Here is a 9,170-nt window from a genome sequence, read left to right as displayed (position 1 = left end):
CTTGGGCAAAAGAGCAAAACAGGAGGCATGGCCCCTCTCTTAAAGGTGATGTGATTTAACATTGACTACATAGGGAAAGATAATCTGTCCCACTTTTTCTTTTTAGGGGGTGGTCTACAAGGGTTGAAATTCCAGTCAGTAACATTGAAAGAAGCCCTGGGCACAGGTAACAGAGACACATTCAAATGGAAGAATTCCCGAGGATACACTCATAGTAACAGTAATGATAATTATAATTCTCACTTATTATACACTTTATATGTATACATAGCTGTGTGTGTATGTACATACATATATACTATATATATATCATTTTAATCTGCAGAAAAACCTTGAATAATGGTTGCATTATCTAATTTTATAGGTGAAGATCCTGAGGGCCAGTGGTCTGTCTAGGGTCACTCTAAGAATGCTAGAACTAGCATTTGAAATCAAATCTGTCTATTTCCAAGTCCATGCATTTTCTTTTCTCTATTTCTTTTCAAACAGATTCTGTGATCACAGGCTGATGCCAAGACTACTCCTCAGTTGTAGCTAAAGTTAAGCTAGGACTCTGCACAGAGAGGAAGGAATAACCTCTGTGCATACAGCACACTAGGAGCTCTTACATATCTTATTAAATCATCACAGCAACCAAGTCAGGGATTTGCTGTTAACCCCCTTTTATAGATGTAGGAGTGAAGGTCCAAAGAGTTTCCACATCAATGCTGATGGTGAGATGAATATAAATGAAATAAATAGTTTGTGAAGGCTGTATGTTAGACCTGATGCTAACTTCTTCATATTATCAAACCATGAGAGGAATGATACCAGAGCCAGCTCTGGCAGGTAGATTAAAACTTTGTTCTCTGAAGGCCCATGTGGAAATGCTTGTATTTTGTTTATAGGAAAAAAAAAAAAATCCTTGCTAATACATCATTAGCAGTGATCAGTTTACCAAAAAGCTTACCAGAGGGAAGGGCCATATGGGACACAGATGTTTGATTGAGGAAGCAGTAAACTAAGATATAATCATTCCAAGATGAAAAAGAAAGAAATATAAAATTAACAGATATGATTGCTTGTTTTTTTAAATCAACAAATAATTATGAATCTTCAATTAGTTGTTCAGTGTACGTATTCATAGAAGGCCGTTACTGGTGAATGGAAACTATACGGAGCCCAAGCAGTTCTTTGCTTGTGAGGGGCTTCTTGAGGATTATGTTTTCCCAGGGCTTTAAATGACATAAATTTCTTCTCTGGCTTCATCTCATAAAGGTGTCAGTGCATTTCCAAAGGTAACTCACTGGAGTTTCTGACTGGTCACTGAATGTATCTAGGCAGGTGTTTATTAATAATGGTGTGATAAATTCATGGCATACATGCATGCATGCTCATGGCAGAAATACACACTCACAAAAAAACCCCACCAAAAATGGAATACATGTGCAAGTAATAGTGGAAAGCACTGCATATTATTATTCTCCCTCACTCGTGAGGATTTATTTATTTATTTTTAAAGATTTTATTTATTTATTTGACAGAGAGAAATCACAAGTAAGCAGAGAGGCAGGAAGAGAGAGAGGAGGAAGCAGGCTCCCTGCTGAGCAGAAAGCCCGATGTGGGGCTCGAACCCAGGACCCTGGGATCATGACCTGAGCCGAAGGCAGCAGCTTAACCCACTGAGCCACCCAGGCGCCCCACTCGTGAGGATTTAAAATGTCCTATATCTCACTAGAAGTTTCAAGAAATCCTGTAGTAGAGATAAACCAATTACCCAAACAGGTTTGATTTTATGTCTCTTTGGGTGTTTCCACTGGAGGAAAATCCCCCTCATGTATTATCAATGTTTCATGATCTCAGTGGATTCCAAGCTCACTTCTTTCTCTAAGAAGTTATTGCTTTTTTCCACTCAGGCATCGAATTGTTATTCTTATAGGACAGATTTTTACCAAAATATTTAGACCTGCACCTAAGAATCTATATCTGCTTACCTTTGTTTTTTTGTAGAGCTCCTGTGTATCAGCCAGTAAGCTGCATCTAAGCCTTAGATATTATGTTTTAGGTTCTGTTTACATGGCTTTTTCCAAGACATTTTTTTTCTACCCTTTCAGTTTAATGCCATCTTTATGATTATTTATGTTCTCATGCTTATTTTTTCTCTTCTACTTATTTACAACTATTGCAATCAAATTCTATTATTTTAGTGCAAAGAGTTTTTACATGTATATGTGGTTTTAATGATGTAAAATTTAATCAATACAACCTCTTTTGTTCTGAACTCAGAAGTCTGGATTTTAATAATCTGTGACCTGTCTTATATGTTACTGTCTAATCAAGTTTTTTTTTTTTTTTTTAGGCTTATCCATACATTTTATAATTTCATTGCTTCTCTTCAATTCTAGTATTTTAGTTCTTCCTTCAGTGTTTAATTCCCTTCTCCAAACACAATTTTTATAATTTACTTTAGTAGAAATTATTATTATTTAACTCCATTCCAGAAAATTCTATATGCAGTAGACAGAATTCTAAGATGTCCTCCAAGATTTCCAACTGTGTTGTATGAATCTTATATAACCCCCTCCCCTTGAGCAGGCACATTCTGTGAATATGATGGAGTAGTACTCTGATCATCAGGATATATTATATGGCAGAGTCAAAGGGATTTTGCAAGTATGATAAGGCATCAAGTGTGTTGACTTTAGGGCAAATAGAAGGGATAATACCCTGTGTGAGACAGACCTAATGAGGTGAAAACTCATAAAAGATATACTGAGACCTTTCTAAACAGAGAGCTATTCTGTTATCCTTAAAGAAGCAAAAAGCCACTTATGAACTGCCTATGGTGAGGACAGTCCTCTAGGAGCTGAGAGCTTCTGTCCTACAATGGTATGGAATGGAATTCTGCCAACAACATGAATGAGCTTGAAAGAGGATCCCAAGATCCAAGTGAGAAAAATGCCTAGCTGACAACTTAACTGTATCCTTCTGAGATCTGACAAAAGGATACAGTTATTCTTTGTCTGTGAAACTGTGAAATAGTATGTTGTCTTAAGTAATTAAGTTTGTGGTTATTTGTTACACAGCAATTAAAAAAATATTGCATTTTCTTTCTTCTACCTTTGAATTTTTTTTTTTTTTTTTTTTTTTAAGAGAGAGAGAGTACTCACATACTTGAGCAGGTGGAGAAGGGGCAAAGGAAGAGAAAGAAAATTAAGTAGGCTCCATGGTAGGCATGGAGCCCAATGTAGGGCTCCATCTCAGGACCTTGAGATCATTACCTGAGCCAAAATCAAGAGTCAGACACTTAACCAATTGAGACACCCAGGTGCGCCTGAAAATCTCTTTCCAAATGATGTTCTGCAGTTTCATCACCACATGTCTAAATGTGTTATATTTATTTTATTGGAAACATATTGTGTTTCCTGAACTTGATTTTTATTTTCCATAAATTCTGAAAAAGTCTCAGGCTATTTTCTTACATGAGAATATAGGAAAATGAATTCATTCTTATTCTTTCCTCTATGAAATTATCCTTATTATTTCTTTCTGAAAGTTAGCCTTTTTAAACCTTTCATTATTTTCTCTGTTTCTCTTAATATTGTTTAATATTGTCACTTTATCTTTCTGTGACTTATTCTAGGTACATTCTTTAAATTTAATATCCAGTTTACTAAATTTAACTTCAGCTGTGCTGTAGCAATATTTAAAGAATACACTGTTAATTTAAAATTTCCAAGATTTTAGTTTATATTTCTAGAAATTCTATTAGGTATTTTTTCAAGTATTTCTATCTATTCAATAGTAGATTTCTTCTGTCAAATTTTACTTCCTTCTTTCATTTAATAAATCATCACAAACCTAATTATTTTATATTTTTTATCTGATAAATTTGGGGAAAAAATCGGAGTATAATTAAATTTACTCAGTATAGTTTCTGTCTACTCATTTATGGTGATTTGTTTATGGGTTTTTGATTTTGGACTTTGAACTCATGTTAGGTGGTCTTTACCTGGGAAAATATTAAGTGTTCTAGACTAAACGTGACCTGATATTTGTCTTTGTTTCTGCTTAGATTGCTTAGAACTCTTTTTATGTGGATATTCAACATGGTGGGTCTTGAATCACAAATTTGCCTGAGTGAGGTCAGGCCCAAGTTTATAAATTCTCTGGAGAAAATGACTTTATTTTTCCTTATTAGAATCTGAGTTAACATCTTCAAACTTCCTTTTCCCTCTCAATGTCAAGACTATTTTTCATTCTAAGAATCAAGGATTCTGATTTTCTGTCAGAATTCTATTTCTATCTCCGCATTCCACATGAGCCCAATATTTATATTCTGTCATTTTGAGGCCATTTAAACTAAACGTCTGGATTAATGAGATGGGAGTGAGCTTTAAGGGCAGTCAAATCCTTAGCTTATCTCTTCTGGTTTCCACTCTCCTTCTCTTCCAAATCTCCCTTGGAGGCTTCCCTAGTGTTTCAATTTCACCATAGCCACATTTTAAAGTGTGTGAAATTTATATTTCTTTAGCACTTTGTGGTTATTTTTAGAGAAAAAAAATTTCTAATGAGCTATTCTGTTATTTTGTTGGAAACAGATTTTTAGAAATGTTTTAAAGGTCAACTAGACCCATATACAGTGTTTGGATTCTCCAACTTCTAGTAATACCACCATTTGTTAAAATTTGGTGTGTGCCAGGCACTTTGCTAAGAGTTTTCATGCACTGCTTCATTTAAAAAAAAAAAAAAAACAAAACTCAAGAATTTTTTAAAAATTACTTACAATTCATAGAGAGGAAAAAATGAGGCTCTGAGAAGTAAAATAACTTGAGCATGTTTACATATGCCAAGGAAGCAATTGCTAAATCAGAATGCAAAGGAAGACCTTAAAAAAAAAAAAAAAAAAAAAACAAGAAAAAAACAAAAACAAAAAACCCACTTCATAGCTCATTTGTTCCTCTTGCATGGTATTTCCTCCCTACATCTTTGGTACCAGACGTTTACTCAGCTAATTCTTAACTGCTAATAAAAATGACTGGTTTCCTGTTTTTTCAGATAAGTCATTCCATGTGGACGATGATTAATTCAGTATTAAGTTACCATTAGTCATTCTTCTTTCTTGAACTACTGGTGAGTTAAAATACACCTTCACATTTTGGTTTCAGCTCGATCCCCTGAGTTCATATCAGGTTGTCCGCACTTTTATACTTCAGGTCCACTGAATCATTTTACTTTTTCTATCCTTCCTCATACAAAACTTTTTAATGTTTTTCCCTTATCCTTTCTGGCCGTTCGATTTTGAATCTGTCCCAGTTAATAGCACTTAAAAAAATGTGTTATCAAGAACTGACTATAATTCTGTAGGTATGAGATGAACAGTGATGTGTGGATTTGACTGACATTTCTTGAATCTAAATTCCTTTATTCACCATGTGTTAGAACTCTTTTAGAAAATCACATTTGCCACATTTTTATTTTCCCTTTCTGTACATTTGGTCTGTATCTCTAAGTTTTTCCCATGGGAGCCAGCTCATATTTCAAAGTTCACCAATAAGTTACATGTCTTACAGCTAGAGACTATCTGTGCCTTATTGAGACATTTTAACATTTTGGTAGATAAATGGCAAGACAAGCTTTGAAAGAATGTCGTGTTAAAATCATGATATATTCTATAATGCAAAGTTGTGCCTTAGTCTGTCATTTGTTCATGTTGAGGTAGATCAGGACCATCTTTTGAGCCAAAGCTTGGCTCTGAGAATTGGCAAAGAAGATGTCAAAGATGATTCCTAGGGTTTCCTGCTAAGTCAGTGGGTGGGTGATAGTGATGGTTGGACTCAGTGTAATGTAACTGTATATTGTGATATGTTTAGATTGAGATTATATTTAATTCTGAAATTCAGGAGAAAAAGTTCAGGAGAAATGAACTAGATTCATAAACTCAAAAGTTCTCAGTAGGTAAGAGATACATTCATTTCCTATTGTTGCTATAACAGATCACCACTGACTTAATGGATTAAAACAATGGAATTTATTATCTTATAGTTCTGGAGGTCAGAAGTTGGAGATCAGTTCCATTGGGCTAAAATCAAGGCATTGGCAGGCCTGCATCCTTTCCGGAGGCTCTGGAAGAGAATCAGTTTCCTTTCATTTTCCAGCTTCTAGAGGCTGTCCACATTCTTCAGTTTGTGGCCCCTTGCATCATCTGCAAAACGAGGAGCATGACATCTACTCTCCTTTCCAATCTCTGATTCTGCTCTTACATTTTTCTTCTCTCTGACCCTCCTCCCTCCCATGAGGCTCTTGTGATTTCATTGGGCCTGCTCAGAGAATGCAGGATAATATTCCCATTCCAAGATCTTTAACTGACTCATACCTGAAAAGTCCTTTTGCTCTGTAAGGTAACATATGACTAGATTAGGATGTGGCCATCTTTGGGAGGCCATTATTCAGTCTATCATAGCAGGGAATTGAAACTATGGAACTACAATGTTGTACAAGGAGTATGTATAGACTAATAAGAAAATACAAAGAAGACTATAACTTGAGTAACAATGGTCTTTGAAGAACAGCAGAAGAAAGAGGCCTTAATTAGAGGATCCTAAGATAGATGGTTGGCGAGAGGCTGGAAGGAACCATGAGATCAGGGCATAACTATAAATAAGACCGAAGGAGGAGAGGTTTTCGAGAAAGAAAATGTAGTCAAGAGTGCCAATTCTTTAAAGATGTCAAAGAAGAGTAGCTATTGTTTGACTGACTTGTCTACTAAAAATTTCCTGAGAGTTCATGCAGGAAAAAAAAAAAAAGAATTTTCATATTCAGAACTCTGCTATAGAAGGCAAAATTATAGTGTATTTTCACAGACTTTCCTTGAAAAAATTAAAAATTTAGAAAGCTCTGACATTTGCAGACTTATAACTTAGCAATCTGAACATCTGAACTATTCAGCACTGCTTATCCCCTGAAGCAGCATGTTGTAACAGAAAGTTTCCCATATCACAGGCACTCTTGTTTAAACTGCATCTCTATCACAAAATGGCAAAGTGTCCTGGGCAATATACTTAACCTTTCTAAACACTTACTCAGTTTTCTTTCCTGTAAATTGGGATAATAATATTTAATTTGTCGAATAATTGTTAGTATTCAAATAGGAACAATAAACCTGATGCACAATAACAATGCTTCAATAAATGATACTCATTATTACCACTTTGGAAGTACTTTCTAAATATGTATATATAACATACACACACACACACACAGACACACACACACACACACATATTATGGCACCATAAATAGCAACTATTATAATGTTTCAAGTTGTTCTAGATTTCAAACCAGAAGTGAGGCCAACAAAAATATGTGCATGCACTAATAGATTTTAATTCAGGCCAATGCTTTGTCTCCCAATTAATACACATTCCCTGTGAGAAGAACATCAATTGGGATGGCCTTTTTGTTTTCTCTTATCACCGACGACATCAGCCATTGTCAGGATTCTGGCAGATTAAGTTTCAGAGTTGCACTGCCTGATGTTTAAGAACCTGATTTTCACCTATTCATCATCCACTGAAACAGATCAGCCTGGGACCATCTTTGCTGCTTAAGTCCTCACTGCTTCTGGCCACAGTGGGGGAATTCTTGAATGCAGTGGGTTTTTTCATGCTTCTATTATATTTTTCACTCCCCAATCAGGAGTTTTATCCCATTTGTCTATCCACTGAGATTCCATTTGGCCTCCATAGATGAACTCAATTGCTCCTCCTCCGTGAAGGGTTTCCATGGTCCCTATGCAGAACTGATTATGCCTTCCTAAAAACTTAGCACAATACTCAACTGCACCTCTGTTTAACGTCAGCCTCTTTTGGCCTTGGATGTAAGCTTATGGTTTCTCTGTATTATTTGTCTCCACACTATTAAGGACTTCTAATTACAAACTAGCTCTTTCAACAGAGTATCTTTCCTCAAGCCTAGCAGAACTAGGAACTGTATGGTAGGAATTCAGTAGTAGCCCATCTCCCAAACAATTGTCGTTCGGCAAATACTTGTTAAAGTAGTAACTTTTCCTATTAATGAAAAGAATTGATAGGAGGGCAACAAGAAGTAAGAACTGCTTCTGTTCAGCTTCAGAACAAGGAAGCTTAGTAACCTAGATGGTTAATTCATCTCTGATGATAATCAGAATGGTCTGTATACACAGATGCATTTTGCAAAAGGCAGAAATAGATCTGTCGGTTCACTCTGTTTTCTCCAGGACTCCAGTGGCATTGAAGAAAGCAGGTGAAACTAATTTAATGTTCTATTTAAATCTTTCAGGTATTTTTATTTGCCCAAAGCGAAATAGCTCATTCAATAAAAGCATGTCAGGCCCTCAAATGGTTGATAGCCAGGTGAAAAGTTTGCCTGCATAGATAATGAGGTTTAAAGTTTTGAGTTTGCTGCTGTAGATTAGCACTGGATTCAAAGGATGGGGAGGAAGAAAGGACGGGGTTTGGAATCAGTAATAACATTCAGTTCTCCCCTTGCCCTGACACCTCTGGATCACAGAGCTCTTTGCAAATGAATTCTCTCATTACAGACTTTTTTTTTTTTTTTTTTTGCTTCTGAATGAGATGAAGCTCAAGTCTGGTCAAACGTAGAATCTCACAGAGGCTGATTCCAGAATAGGCACAGCACACATTTCTGACTAGAGACCTGATAGATTTGCAAGTGAAATGTTTTTTGGCCTTATTCAAGAAATGATTTTCATGAGATATTGTTCTCACTTATGTAGGAAACAGAAACTCTTTAGTTCGGCAAAATGCTTTGGATAGTCAGATTCACATGACCCAAAGGCATTTGCTCACAGGAATTAGGGGAAACACAGGTGATTATTTAGTTTTCATATACACAGAGATCAACAAATTATGATATAATGGCCTAATAACCATTTGTGCCTGAGCACACCTTGTCCAACGCCAATGCTAGAGGCAAAGTACTGCAGGAAAAGAGATGAGATCAGAATACTTGGTAAATATGGTATAATGCAGAATAATTCTAAAGTTTGGAACATAATTAAAGAACAAAACTAAGGTGTTACAGAATCATTCTTATTGGGTGCTGCCACCATAGAGCTAATTTGATGAATTTTAAGGCAGAGATCCAGATTACAAAGTAGGACACAAAGGGGAAAGGGAAGGTTCTATTGG

The sequence above is a fragment of the Lutra lutra genome, chromosome 9 (genome assembly GCF_902655055.1).
Source record: "Lutra lutra chromosome 9, mLutLut1.2, whole genome shotgun sequence".
Classification (NCBI taxonomy): Eukaryota; Metazoa; Chordata; class Mammalia; order Carnivora; family Mustelidae; genus Lutra; species Lutra lutra.
Note: the sequence above shows the minus strand (reverse complement) of the source record.